The sequence below is a fragment of the Lissotriton vulgaris genome, chromosome 4_1, assembly GCF_964263255.1.
Source record: "Lissotriton vulgaris chromosome 4_1, aLisVul1.2, whole genome shotgun sequence".
In the NCBI taxonomy this organism is placed as follows: Eukaryota; Metazoa; Chordata; class Amphibia; order Caudata; family Salamandridae; genus Lissotriton; species Lissotriton vulgaris.
Window position 1 is genome coordinate 1,312,469,493 of NC_141691.1, and position 15,334 is coordinate 1,312,484,826.

The 15,334-nt window shown below is 50.9% G+C and overlaps 1 non-coding gene and 1 pseudogene across 1 annotated transcript; both read right to left on the bottom strand.

Moving 5' to 3' along the window:
• Positions 1 to 2,602: 2,602 nt before the first annotated feature.
• LOC147723925 (28S ribosomal RNA) lies at positions 2,603 to 6,214 on the bottom strand. Its single transcript, XR_015295341.1, has one exon. It is a non-coding gene; the product is annotated as a 28S ribosomal RNA (ribosomal RNA).
• A 441-nt stretch (positions 6,215 to 6,655) lies between these two features.
• On the bottom strand, positions 6,656 to 6,809 carry LOC147723926 (5.8S ribosomal RNA; annotated as a pseudogene).
• Between the last annotated feature and the right edge of the window lie 8,525 nt (positions 6,810 to 15,334).

Sequence of the window (15,334 nt, forward strand, 5' to 3'; positions counted from 1 at the left end):
CCTGGGCCCTGTCTCCCCTGGTTTGGAATTGCCTGACCTCACAGAGGTCCGAGGTACCTTCTTTTTGGTAATCTGGAGAAAAAATACCCTCCTTTCATGTAATCCGTGCACGCTGAGTAACATGGGGACCTGAGGCGTGACGTGCCCGATCTCCTGAGCCCTGGCTGGGATAGGGGAGGCAAATGAGTCCTCATCGGGACTTCCAGGGTGGCCCGGCCATCTGATCACCCCATTGGAAAGCATTGCGTGCAACCAGATGGCCCAGGGGAAAGGCATGACCAGATGGCGGGGCCCGAAGGATGCCAATTTGCCTGGCCTGTGTCTTAACGGGAAGGCTCACACCTGTGCAACCCCCTTACCCAGGGCCTGCTAAGGCCCAGGCCCAGGGCACGGCCTGCGTTTCTGAACCCAACCAGGCCGTAAAGAGCCTCCCAGGCGCCCCGATGTACCCCGTCCATAGCACCAGGACCTTAAGCCAGCTGCAGGGCTCACCAGACAGAGCTCAAGCCCCAGGTGTCGTCCCAACTTCTGAACCCAGCCATGCTGGGAAGGGCCTCCCCAGGCCCCTATGGACCCCTGTCCGCAGCACCCATACCCTCGGCTGCCCACAGGACGGGGGGGTGCCCGCACCCCAGGGCCCGCCAGACAGGGGTCAAGCCCCAGAACCGGTCCACACTTTTGAAACAAGGCAGGCCAGGGAGCGCCTCCCTGGGCCCCGTTGGACCCCGGTCCCCAGCACCTGGACCCTTGGCTGACCACAGGATAGGAGGCTTCCACACCATAGGGCCCACCGGACGGAGCTCAAGCCCTGAGCCCGGTCCCATTTCCAAACCCAGCCATGCCAGGGAGGGCTTCCCCAGGTGCCTATGGACCCCCGTCCCCAGCACCCGCATCCTCAGCTGGCCCACAGTACGGGGGCTCCCTCACCCCAGGGTCCGCCAGACTAAGCCCAGTCCCTGCTTCTGAACTGGGCAAGCTGGGGAGGGCCTCCCTGGGCCCTTTTGGACCCTGTCTCCAGCACCCAGATGCTCAGCCGGCCCGGGGAGGCTCCCTTACCCCAGGGCCTGTCAGACAGGGATCCTCCCCGGACCGGATGGACTCCCATGCCCAGCCCCTGGACCCTCAACTGGCCCACAGGATGGGGGCTCCCACACCCGAGGGACTGAGGACAGGGCTTGGGCTGGGGCTTCTGAAGCCTGCCTGGCCAGGGAGAGCCTCCATGGGCCCCGATGGACCCCCAGACCCATGACAGGCCGCTGAGCGGGGGCTCCCGCATCCCAGGGCCCACCGGTACCTAGGACTCAGTTCCTGCTTCTGGCCCCAGCCAAGCAGGGAAAACCTGCCCGGGCTAGATGGACACACCCCAGGGCCAGCCGGAGCCCAGGCCCGGGATCCAACCACATCTCCTACCACCAGTGGCCTGGCAAACCCAGGCCTGCTGCCTGACTGACCCTGCCCAGCCCCATCCTCTCGCTCTTCTGCAAGGTTCAGAAACCCACACTGGGGTCCATGCTTGGTGTGTTTCCAACCAAGCATGGACAAACTCGCCACATTGGCATGATCAACCAGAGTCCATCTGGACCATGCCCCGGGCCGCCCTGCCCAATTCCCCCTGCCTGCACGGAGACTGGTTCTGACTCAGGGGCCTCCCTCCCAACCGGAGAAGAGGGCTGATTCCTGGGACTGACACTTCCTCTCTGCTAGGCCCTGCTCACCTATAGGAGCTCTGCCTGATGACCACACCTCCTGGGTGGCACGGACATCCACAAGTCGCTGCCAGGCATTGTCTGCTCTGGGCTGCTCCAAGCTCATCCTGGCTCCTGCTCCAGCTTGGCGCCCCTTTCATGCAAGGCTGGCCTCCTGCAGCTCCTTTCCCTGGAGCCAGTGGGGAGTAGACAGTCCTCCCTGCTCTTCAGCCACCCTGCCCTGGCTACTGACTGTCACGCCCATCCCCAGAACCTTGGGCTCACAGAGCTGACTCCGGTGGGTGTGCCTTCCACCTTCCCAGAGTCCAGGGGCAAGAACCAAGGAGTGTTAAGCCCAGGCTATGTCCTCTCCCCACTGGCCTTCCCAGGGAGCCCATATTCCACGTCTATTAGGCCATCCCAGGCGATCTGATTGCCTGGCCCGCAGGGCCAGCTGGTCACCCAGCCCACAGGGCCATCTCGTCACGTGGCCAGGCAACCAGATGGCCCAGAACGACCCAGTGGCCAGATGGCCAGGGATGGCTGGACCCAGTCGCACAGCAGTCCAATGAAGGAGAGGGTGGCCAGGCACTCCGAGGCTTCTGCTCAGGAGGCTCCTTCACTGGAGCTGCTCGCCTCCCTGCTCAACTTGCACCAGGAGCAGTGGGGAGGGGGCCTAGCTGGCCCAGGCCATCTGGTCACCCCGCTGACCCACAAGGGATGGTGGGCCCTGTCCCTGCACCCCAGTGAGACATGGACGGGAGAGAAAGGCCCTCACACCAGAGGGCACGTGGTGGAGGCAGCCTCCCATGGGTCTGTGTTGCCCCCTCTGAGTCCCTCCCACCGGCCTTGCGGCAGAGGGACCCACCTCCGGGTGTGGTGGAGGAGGGTGTCCGCTGGTGCCCACAGACAGAGAGACAAGAGTTTGGCTCACAGAATGACTTTCAATAGATCACAGCGAGGTAGATGCTCTGCTATTTGCGAAACCCTGACCCAGAATCAGGTTGTCTACAAATGATTTATCACCCGGTGCCCCACGAACATGCGGTGCTCTAAGGGTGATGGAGGTGGCCCCCTTCTGTCCATGCTCCAGTCATCGAAGCAAGCAGCTTTACTCACCGGCCTCCAAAAGAGTCTGCTATCCCAGGCCAACCAAGGCTCCACAGCACTGTTATGGTTTAGGGGGGATTCTGACTCAGAGGTGTTCAGTCATAATCCTGCAGATGGTAGCTTAGCCCCAATGGCTCCTCAGCCAAGCACAGACACCAAATGTCTGAACCTGTGGTTCCTTTCGTACTGAGCAGGATTATTATTGCAACAACACATCATCAGTAGGGTAAAACTAACCTTTCTCACAACGGTCTAAACCCAGCTCCCATTCCCTATTAGTGGGTGAACAATCCAATGCTTGGTGAATTCTGCTTCACAATGACAGGAAGAGCTGACATCGAAGGATCAAAAAGTGACGTCGCTGAGAAACGCTTGTCCGCCACAACCCAGTTATCCCTGTGGTAACTTTTCTGACAACTCCTGCTTGAAACCCAAAAAGTCAGAAGGATTATGAGATCCTGTTTTAGAGGTCTGTGTTCAGACTGAAAACCAAGATCAAGCAAGCTGTTGCCCTTCTGCTCCGTGGGAGGTTTCTGTCCTCCGTGAGCTCACCTTAGGAGACGTGTGTTATTGTTTGACAGGTGTACAGCCCTAGTCAAACTCCCCACCTGCCACTGTTCCCAGAGCGAGTCGCACCCAGCGGGTGCCGGGCACTTGGAGCCAGATACGAGAGCCCCACGGGGCTCGCCACCCAACTCACTGGGTAGGTGAAAAAATTATAAGAGTAGTGGTATTTCACCGGTGGCCAGAGGGCCTCCCACTTATCCTATACCTCTCATTTCTCTTCACAGTGACAGACTAGAGTCAAGCTCAATATTGATTTCTTTCCCTGCTGATTCTGTCAAGCCTGTTCCATTGCCTGTGGTTTCGCTATATAGTAGGTAGGGACAGTGGGAATCTCGTTCATCCATTCATGCGGGTCACTAATTAGATAACGAGGCATTTGGATATTTCTGTTCCATCACGTGATGGCTCATTCAATATAACTAGAAATTGCACATCTATAAAACTTCAGAGAATTACAGTTACTCCCGCTGTTTACCTGTGCTTCATTGAATTTCTGCACTTTGACATTCAGAGCACTGGGCAAAAATCACATCACGTCAACACTCACCTTGGGCCTTCCCGATGCTTTGTTTTAATTAAACAGTCGGATTCCCCTGGTCTGTACCATTTGTAAATCAGCTGCTATGTGCCGGCGAGGCAGAACGTCACCCCGTGCTCCCGAGGAGGAGTAGCAAGCATCGAGGTGACCACCACAGCTGGGGCGATCCACATGAAGGGCTCGGTTTGTGTCCAGAGTTGCGCTGCCCATTAGGGCAGTGTATCGTCCAGCCATGGTGCACACCCAGCCCCGCTTCGCCCACCAGCCTGATCAACCCATCCTTTAGAGCCATTCTTTATCCAGAAGTTACAGATCTGATTTGCCAACTTCCCTTACCTACATTGTTCCAACATGCTAGAGGCTGTTCACCTTGGAGACCTGCTGTGGATATGGGTACGACCCGGCGCAAGATTTACACCATCTCTTCTGGATTTTCAAGGAAAAGCGAGAGCTCACCGGACGCCACCAGAACTCTGATGCTTTCCAAGGCTCGGGCCCCTCTCTCGGGGCGAGCCAATTTTAAGGTGCCCTACCCTTCACAAAGAAAAGAGAACTCTCTGCGGGGCTCCCACCGCCTTCTCCAGGATCGTTTGCGTTACCTCACTTGACGCCGTGAGGGTGCCCATCTCCAGCACTCCGGGTTCAGAGATCTGAACCCGACTCCCTTTCGATTGGCCGAGAGCAACATAGGCCATGACATGTCCTTTCCGAGTGGTGCTCGCCCATCCCTTAGGACCGACCGACCCATGTTCAACTGCTGTACACATGGAACTCTTCTCCACTTCGGCCTTCAAAGTTCTTGTTTGAATATTTGCTACTACCACTAAGGTTGGCCCCTGTGGCAGCTCCACTCGGGCCCTCGACCCAGGCTTCCATTCGCACCACAGCAGCCCTCCTACTTGTCATGGCTTAGCCCCCGTGGCTCTCAGCACTGGCGATGGCCGGGTATTCGTCTGACGCTCCAGTGCCATCCATTTTCAGGGCTACTTGATTCGGCAGCTGAGTTGTTACACACTCCTTATCGGATTCCGACTTCCAAGGCCACCGTTCTGCTGTCTATATCAACCAACACCTTTTCTGGGGTCTGATGAGCGTCAGCATCGGGCGCCTTAACCCGGCATTCGGTTCATCCCGCAGCACCAGTTCTGCTTACCAAAAGTGGCCCACTAGGCACTCGCATTCCATGATCGGCTCCATGCTAGTGAGCTGGACTTCCTCTCCATTTAAATATTGAGAATAGGTTGAGATAGTTTTGGCCCCAAGACCTCTAATCATTTGTTTACCAGATAAAACTGGGGGCTCCGAGTGCCAGCTATCCTGAGGGAAACTTCGGAGGGAACCAGCTACTAGATGGTTTGATTAGTCTTTTGCCCCTATACCCAGGTCAGACAACTGATTTGCACGTCACTACTGCAACGGACCTCCACCATAGTTTCCTCTGGCTTCGCCCTGCCCAGTTATAGGTCACCATCTTTCAGGTCCTATTATGCACGCTCATGCTCATCTTCCCCAGCGGAGCGGGCGAGACAGGCTGGTGGTGCACCGCCGCTGGATATGCGGCATGATCCCACGTCAGCCGGCGCACGCCGGCTCTCACCTAAATTGCGCCACAAGGTTTTGCGCATGTGTTAGACTCCTTGGCCCATGTTTCAAGACAGGTCGGGTGGGCAGCTGATATTACCAAAGATACCTTGTGCCCAGCGTGGGCCTCCCAGCCCGGCATACCAGAGTGGAGGGCCACCTGCCACCCGAAGCCTTTCCATACTGACCCGAAGCCGGTTGCAGTGCACCCCCACAGAGGAAAAGGGCCCTGTGGGGGCTGGGTAGGGCCTGGGCGCCAGTCCCACGGAGGTGATCCGGAAGACCCAGGCCACCGACCTTCCCACCATGTTGAATACTCCGGCCGGACTGCACAGACCCCACCCGTTTTCCTCTCAACAGTTTCACACCCTCTTGAACTCTCTTTTCAAAGCTCTTTTCAGCTTTCCCTTGTGGTACTTGTTGGCTATCGGTCTTGGACCTGCATTTACCCTTAGATGGAGTTTACTATCTGCTTTGGGCTGCATTTCCAAGTGACTCCGTCGGGGGCCGCTACCGGCCTAACACCTGCCGTGGGGTGAGCCTCAATCAGAAGGACTTCGGCCCCCTGAGCGACGCCGGGGAGTCAGTCTTCGGTACGCCACATTTCCCACGAATTTGGCGCTGGGCTCTTCCCTCTTCACTAACCGTTACTAGGGGAATCCTGGTTAGATTATTTTCCTCTGCTTAGTAATATGCTTAAATTCAGTGGGTCGCCACGTCTGATCTGAGGTCAGAGTCAGAAAACGCTGACGCGTAGAGGGGGCTGGGGGACACCAGCGACCCTGCTCTCGCAGGAGGGCCAGCATTGCACCCTCTTTTCCCTGGATCAGCAGGGCGGGGTTCTACCCTCCCCAGGAAGCCAGCCGCGGTGGTGGGTGCCTGAAGCATGTGCACATGGGCAGCCAGTGGGACACCACAGACAGTCATGCGTGGCACGCAGCCAGGTGCCCCAGTCGGGCCCAGGGTAGACCAGTCACCAGCCCCCTCCCGGCCTAGGCAGGGAGGAGAGGCTAGGCGTGCCGTTGGCGTACCTCCAAGACAGGACCGGGTGAGGGACCCTGCCATGGGCGATCAGGGGGGGTCTGACCTTTTGGGGGGACAAAGGGAAGCGGAGCTAAACCCTGCAACAGGCCCAGTTGCGTCCCGGGAAGCCCCGGCGTGATTGACAATCGAGCGACCCTCAGACAGATGTAGCACCGGGAGGAACATGGGGTCGCAAGATGCGTTTCAAGTGTTGATAATCAATGTGTCCTGCAATTCACACTAATTCTTGCAGCTAGCTGCGTTTTTCATTGACATGCGAGCCGATTGCTCCACAGCCAAGAGTCACAGGCAACTTTTGAAAAGCGTTCACCCACCTGTGGGTGCAGGAGAGGCAGGAGGAAGGCGACGCCATTTGTCCGTCTACAGCCCACATGGCGAGATGGCCCAGCACCCCGTTCAAGGCTCCCCCTCTGGGAGTCAAACTGCCCCGTTGGTGGACAAAAAGCGTTACCAGGTGCTTGGCCCCAGAGTCCCCACCCACGGGTGAGGGGGCTCCCAGAGCGACTGGAGCAGGCCGCCCCACTGCCACCGGTCTCCCAGGGAGTAACCAGGAGTGACCATACGAGTCTTCAAACGCCTTGGCCTGGCTGCTTGGAACCGGGTTGAAGTGGGTACCTGGCAACAAGGGGGGGTCGCCCCACATGCATGTAAGCCGTCCGTTGCCAGGTGGCCTGAGCCATGCCGGTGGGCTGGTAAGTAGCCCAACCCACCCTTGCCCAGGTTGGAGGCACCATAAGGGAGGAGCCAGGTGGCTCCCCATCCCATACGCCTCCCACCAAGAGGAGCCGGGGTTCCCTCGCAGGCCCTCCGCTCCTTCTCTTTCAGGCTGCACTGTCGTGCAAGAGGGCCACTCCTCAGTCGCCTGAAGGTTTGTGGAGCTGGGACTCAGGCACGGGAGGGACCGGGGTGGCAGGGCCTTTCAAGGGGGGTGGTACCTGCCCGGCGAGGCACTGCCATTCAGTTTCCCCCATCACGGGGGTCGTGCTGGGTGAGCATGGGTTCCGTCTTGGGAAGGCCTACGGCTGTGCCCCTCCCTAAAAGGTACAGGGTACGGGCCCACCCCCTTCCCTTGCTCATTGGTCGGGTCCTCCCCGGTGAAAAAGGCTGGCCGAAGGCCGGTCCTCACCCAAGCACCCCATGCAGACCCGGACCGCTCCGCCGGACGGGGCACACAAGAGCAGGGCTGGGCCCTGTGCCTATGGTGTGATTAGGAGGAAGCCGAGGGTTTCGGGCTGGCACTGTCGGTCACTCGGGCCGCTCCGGCATTGATGATCCTTCCAAAGGTTCACCTAAGGGAACCTTGTTACGACTTTTACTTCCTCTAAAGCAATTGTTTTGCAATTGCCAGTAGAAGACCATCTGTCCAAAAACAAAAATACCTAGCGGATTAGAGCAATTGCTGTTTTTTTTATGTCAAAATCAGAATAAACATGGAAAGCTTTGTCGAATCTATGCCATAAATTATGACTTGGAGCATTGAAGCTTTTGACTATATATATGTGTTATGATATAGTTTGACTTCAATATATGCAACCTGGTTTTCCATCTGCTCCTCAATATAATGGACTCACTGCCATTACATTTTAGTTTATATCCCTCTGTGTGAAAACCTTTATCAAACATTTTGGAATTTCAAAGTGTATTCTGCGTGGCAGTGGGCAAGCGAAGAATTGTAGGCTATGAAACGGAAAGGAAATGCAAAAGGGAATATTTTTTCTCATGGAGGTACGTGGTTGTAGGGATCTTTGCGGTTGGTTCACTTCCAGCCCTATTATTTATAGACGCGGCCTGCCCTTTAGACCGAGGTAAACAAACAAATGCCCGAGAAACAAAGGTAGTAGAAACAAGAGCGACAAATGTTGTTTTAGAAATCTACCACCTTTGTTAAAAAAATGTAACCTGTCATTCAGAATTTAGCTTTCTCAAAACAGTGTACAAAAATGTAAAGAAAACTGATAGAACCCCTTCAATTTACCTTTTAAGCACAATTTTGAGGACGGGTAAATGAGAATATATGTATAAAGGTGAGGGTAATGCACTCTGCTTTTGTAGGTCTCTTTTACATTTATTCGATATGTGTGCAGCACCAGATTAGGGCCTGCCGAACTCTTAATGAACTATGAATATGGCCTGGGATCGCTAGATCTCCAGGACTCTGGTGCGCACTACTATTGTTAATTTAGACATTTGTCTAAATTAACAATAGTAGTGAGCACCAGAGTCCTGGAGATCTAGCGATCCCAGGCCATATTCATAGTAAATGAGAATATAAACAAGCGAAATGTATTCTGAGCACTGGCTCAAAAAATGAAGCTTGCTTCATTTTCAGGTTTCGAGCTCTGGATGGGAAGTGACAGTGAGCAAAAGACACGAAGCTAATGTGTCCTCTATGTCACCTGAAGATCAAGAGTTTGAAATTGTTCATGGTGCGCGCGAGGCAGCCTGTCACCATCCCTTGGGGATTCATTATCATAGCAGCTGCCAGGGCAGACACCTGTCTGTGCATGCCGAAACCTCGGCTGCTAACATCAACTGTCAATCAAGTGCTGGCTGGGGGGAAAGTTCCATCGCTTCAACGTGTGGGGGTCAGCGCGGGAAAACGATATCCTGATTAAAAACACACAATAAATGGAAAATGCACGTGGAACTGCAAATAGGGTTTCACTTATGTATAATACAACTGTAATGAGGCTCTAGGGTCCGTAATAAGGTCTGGGATGGCTGGCTGGCACTTGACTTGTTACAGTACGCCTTAGCCATCATCTCTGTAATGCTGTGTCAAGAAGACAGTGCAGGAGAACGTACCTCAATTGTAGACACATTCTGCTAACAATTGTTACGTGGGTCTTCCCAGTATTGCAGCGTGGCTTTCTTAACGTGAGTGGTTAATCACGAATAGCTTGAAAACAGCACGTAGGCCAAAATCTCTGTAGACCAATTACATTTCTTAAATGCGTGTGTGTAGGCTTAAGGACGGCTATTTACTAGCTCTGGACCGATGATTAGTGTAAACTCATCGCCAGTGGGCTGCTTTCATCACGACAGTAATCTTCTTGAGTTGCCAATGTGCAAAAGGAAGCTGAAAATGGCGAAGCACTTAGCACGATCTTTCAGTAGTACAAAAAGAATAACATGCCCGCTGGTCGGAAAATGTTCCATCTTACTGTGAAATCTGATAGAAATGCAAATAAAAATGAAATATTTGTGTCACCTTTTCTTATCTGTCTTTGCAAGACTTCCTGCCCATATTATCTGTAACACCACAATGTGACAAAAAATTCACATAAGCGCACATACAGGGACTCGTTTACAAGAAGTGACAAGTCGCCGTTCTGCTCTGCAAAATGAGTTACAAATTGCTACGACATTTGTATGGTATGGTGCATCATGGCGTAAGGGCCAGACTACGAGAAAAAGAATTACGCCGACGCGGGCGTGATGGTGTAGCGCAGCGCAAGGTGAAGCTTTGCCTGGAAAAGTGTTGTAAGGCTGATTTGCGGCATGTAACGCGACCCAAACCACCATAGCATCACTTTTTAGTGCGTGAAAATGAAAAAAGTGTAAAAATGTATGCAAAATTTAAAAAAAGTGTAACACTTTACAGAAGAAAGCCATGGAGCAGGGGGGAAAGAGCAACAGCCAGGACCACAACCCCAGCATCAACCAGGATGTTCAGACAGACTCCCAGGGGAAGATTTGATTTGATTTGATTTTGATTTGATATATACATTTGTAGAGCATAGGCAAATACCTGGAGGCATCTTGGGGCTAGGGGTTAGAAAGATGGTTACACATACTATTTGCTGCTAAGTGATGATCCTTTCGGAACAGGCTGGAATCCTATTGGCTCAAGACCCAGGTTTTAAGGGTTTTATGGAACAAGAGCAGGGATGGAGGTGCTTTCAGTCCTAAAAGGAGTGAGTTCCATTTGCAAATAACAAAACTCCTGCCTACCCAGGTGGAAAGCTTGTGGGAGAGAACAACCACATTACAGGCTGAGCTTGATAGAAAGGTTGTACTTGGCACATACCATCTGAAGTTTTTCCTCAGGAATGCTGGATCTGAGCTGTGAAGAACTATGTATGCAATGCCCAGGGCCTTGAAGACGATGCAATTCCTCACAGGCAACCAGTGTAAACTGTTGATAGCCTGTGAGGCAGAGTGACATTGGGGGCCTTCATCAATATCTGAGCAGCCGAGATTTGAAGGATCCATAATTTATTCAGCAATGTTTTGGGAAGATTTTTATATAATCCATTGCAATAATCAACTCTAAAGAGCACAAGGACACTAAAGATGCTTTCTGTAGATCAAAAGGTTGGACCTGCTTGATTTTCCTAATACTACCCTAGGTGTAAAAGGAGATAGAGATCACTTTATTGACTTGTTCCCTGTATGTGAGTTTGTCCTCAATTAAAACACCACAATTTCTCACTTTTGTTACCTGAATCGGATGAGACCCTAGTTCATCTGGCCACCAGGAAGGGGACCAGAAAGAGGTGTTGTTGCCATAAAGGATGACTTCGGTTTTTGATGAATTTAACTTAAGGCAATTGTTGACTAAGACACCCTGCAGCAGATCCTGGACCCCATTCAAACACCATGTCAAATAGTCCCTCAAATAGACTACCAACATTGTGTGGTAAGAGTCCAGCCGGAGCTGGTAGATGAGGTGAAGGAAGGGATGGAGACAATGGTGGGCACGCTAGAGGGAATCTGTAGGTATCTCAGTCCCAATAAGGACACCTTGGAAGCTGTAAAAGGCACCTATCCTCTGCTCCATGGCTTGGAACCATCCCTGGCTGTGGTTTGAAAATTAATTAAATGTTGTTTTCCATTTTAGAAACTTACTGATGCATGTGGATGCTCAGTAACAAAGCAATATATGGTGTTAGAGAGCTATGTATTCAATTATGTGCCAAGTGTGATATCTAGACTCTAGTCACACATAGCTCCATAGAAAAACATATATATAGTGAAACAGATAATTTGATAGTGAAAAAAGGAGATAGCCATTGAGTCAGATATATAGTCACAACTTTTAAGTATCTAACAGTAATGAAGGCACTTTCATAGTGAGTCAGGTAATACTCAGGTACTCAGGCAATCACCCAACCACTAGTGAGGCAGTCATCAAATTAGTAATTCAGTATCCATGGAGATATTCTATTACCTAGACACTACACATGTGCTCTTGCAATCAGGCAGGCAGAAATTATGTAGTCATTCAACTATGGAGGCACTACATTCATCTAATGAGGAGTCTCAGCAGGCAGACGTGTCCTGCTGAGGCTCCGCGATCGGGCTCTCATGCTACCCGCTTCCTAGCATCGCCCCGACCTGTACTGACATCGGCCGGGTGTCGGAGCGCATGCAGCGCTGGGAGATGCCGCAAAGTCATGCCTGGGTGCGCTCCCAACAACAGAACGGGGAGAGTTGGACTGCATGCTCCCGGTGGCAAGATGGCGCCCTCCGGGGCTCTGGGAGTCCGGACCGGTGCCTCGAGCTATGCACCAGGAGCAGCATGGGGGCACTTGTTTGCGGCCGCAGCCGAGGAGTGGCGGCACTCCGGTAGTGCCATTCCCTGATGAGTTCTGGAGGGCATACGCAGAGGCTGGTGGCGGCGATCGGTGACGGCCCGCCATTTTGGCTGTCTTGGTCTCTGCCTCGTCGATCCACAGCCCCGCGATCACACCGAGCATGGTCGTGACGCCACCCATCCATCGGCGGCGATCTGGGAGCTGGAGAGTCGATTGCTGCCCCCAACACCTCACTGAAGCACGAAATAGCCCCCGATCAGCAACAGTCGCCTGACTCCAAAATGGCGTCCAATGTTGAAAACGGCCGACGGAGCCGATCCTAAATATCTGGAGACTACTGGGGGTGTACAGCACCATCGGGACAGAGGTGAGCAGCGGACCACACGCTTCCAGGGACAAAACAAACGGGATTTTCTCTCTCTGCAGCAAGGACATAAACACACGATGGTAATCGAAAAACCAACGAAGCCCAACAATGCCAGAAACGGATTTACATTGTGAGAACTGTTCAAGGGACTTGCTATTTTATTCCCTGACTGGCTTCGGCCACTAAAGTATCGGTTTTGAGGCTAGCCTAACACTTACTGGCAAACGTTTAGTGCCAGATGTGTTGGATTTACCAATGCGCATTTGTGAAAGAGGCAAATGCTCTGATTTACATCTTTAATTTTTCATCTTCGGAATCCTCCAGTGTATCTTTTTAGTTGTGGCGTCTAAAATACCACCCCTATATGTCTTAGAGTTTAACCAGTCATATCCCTTATTATGTGTATGTAGTTGTCTCTTATCACTAGTGTTTGCAGTGGACCTTTGTACTCTCTACCACCCCTATGTGACTCTTAGAGTATTTCCATTCATGCCCCTCCTGTGTAGATAGAAGATAACTCTAATGACTAGTATCCTATGTGATTTTTAGATTGTATCCATGTGTATCCCCTCCCTGTGTTTAGAGATATAGCTTTAACGACTAGTCGCCTATGTGACTGTTCGAGTATAGCCAGGTGTATCCCTTCCCCCGTGTGAAGAGATAACCCTATTCACTAGAACAAAAAGAAATGTGTTCCTTATGTAACGTAACTGATTCTATGGAAAGTGCTTTGATAACATGTAACGGAACTGATGCTATGTAAAGCGCTCTGATAACCTAATCGGTTCAAGTTTGCGCTATATAAAACTCAAAAAATAAATAAATAAATAAATAATCACATAGACTCTAAATAAAATGAAATGAAATACAAGTATTTGTAAAGCGCACAGCTACCTCCAAAGTGGTGTCCCGGCGCTGGGGGCCCTCAAGAAGATTAAGCAAGCTATTGCCCAGAGTCACATGGTGCTGGGCTGACCTGCCGTCGGTGCCGGGGATCGAGCCCTGAGCCCCAGATTCCAGTGTCAGTCGCCCTGGCCGCTGCGCCACACCTCTTCCTCTTCTAACCATTTACTTATGCAATTAACAAGGCTGTAACTATGCAGTCATTGTAACACTAGCGCAGAAGCTATGCAGTCATCTAAGCATACAATTACAACACGTATTCAATGAAATACTGAGACACATGCATGAACTCATGCAAACACTCAGGTACTACTCATGCAGTCATCAAATTATGTACAAAGTACTGTTGTAGTAAATCTGTATTTAATTCAGTAGCTATGTACTCATTTAATTACTGCAGGAGTGCACTAGTCATGCACCCATATAATCAGCCAGTCATTACTGATGCACTTGTTGAATCATACAGACACTACCTATGTAGTTATCTAAACACCTGTTTATTGAATAAAAATCACTGAAACACCATCATCCAATCTGCTACTGCTATGCATGTACTTAAACAATCATGTATGCACTTTCCATGCACTCTAAAAACCATCTATACACTATCTATTCACTCCTGCAACCATCCAGACACTAAAGTTGCACTCATTTATTCCCCCCATCAGTAACTATGCATGCATTGATTTATTGAGCCATTAGTCATGCACTTATCACATAATTCAAACACTACTCATGCACTCATGCAAACACCCAGATAGTAGTGATGTACTCATGTAAACATTCAGGCAGTAACTATGCAGAGATGGAATGACCCATGGAGTTCCGATGTACACAGGCAATAATCTAGCAAGTACCTGTATCCTCATAGAATCACATAGGTACTATGTAGGCACAGATTCATTTATCCAGGGAGTATTCATGTATTCAACCACAAACACATGTTTTTACAAGTTTTACTGAAGAATATGCAGTCTTTTAAAACCATGCGGTGTATTATATATGCAAGGTGTGACATACTCTTTGGATGTAGTTGGATGAATTAGTGAGGTATATGCTTTGATAGCCATTAATATGCAGATTGTTATATGCACCATTTACAAAACTATGGGCCAGATGTAGGTCCCCAATTACCGGTCGGTAACAGCCGATTTCGGCCGTTACCGACAGGTAATTGGTTTTTGAGATGTAGGGGCCCTTATTTTACAGAATTGGTAAATTTACAGATTCGGTACATTTACCGATTCTGTAAAATACTGAATCTGTAATTTTACCGATTCGGTAAAACACAGATGTAGGTAGCACTGTTTACAGTGCTACAGGTCTTCAGAATTCGGTATTTTACCACTCAGTCCAATTGGGTGGTAAAATACCTAATTCAGGTGTACATGCACATTTGTGCATGTACACCTGTGCCATGTGACACACAGACATGCCCTTAGGGCATGTCTGTGTGCCACACGTCACACACGCCTGTACTTGGGGTGCTAGAGGGTGTCAAAGTGACACCCCCTGCACCCTTGCAGGATTCGGTATTTACCGATTCGGTAAATACCATTGATTCCTATGGGCTTCATGGCCCATAGGAATCAATGGGCAATACCGATTCAGTATTTACCGAATCGGTAAATACCGAATCATACAGATTCAGTAATTCTAAAATTAGAATTACCTACATCTGCCCCCTTCCTATTTACCAACTCTTAAATACCGAATCAGTAAAATTCGGTATTTAAGAGTCGGTAAATAGGAATTACCTACATCTGGCCCTATGTCTCTGATACATTTAAGTAAAATAGTACTGAGATAGTAAGGAGACCACTAATGCAGTGGTAGAGAGGCATCCAATAGCTTTTATGTTGGGTTTTTGCATTTATAATGTTGAGACAATGTATACACTTGTGCTCTAGGGGCTAAATTTAAAAGAATGTCATACAGTGCGGAGGTTCAAGCCATTGGGCTGTGCCATGCTTCATTACTTTCAAAGCACAGGGATGTG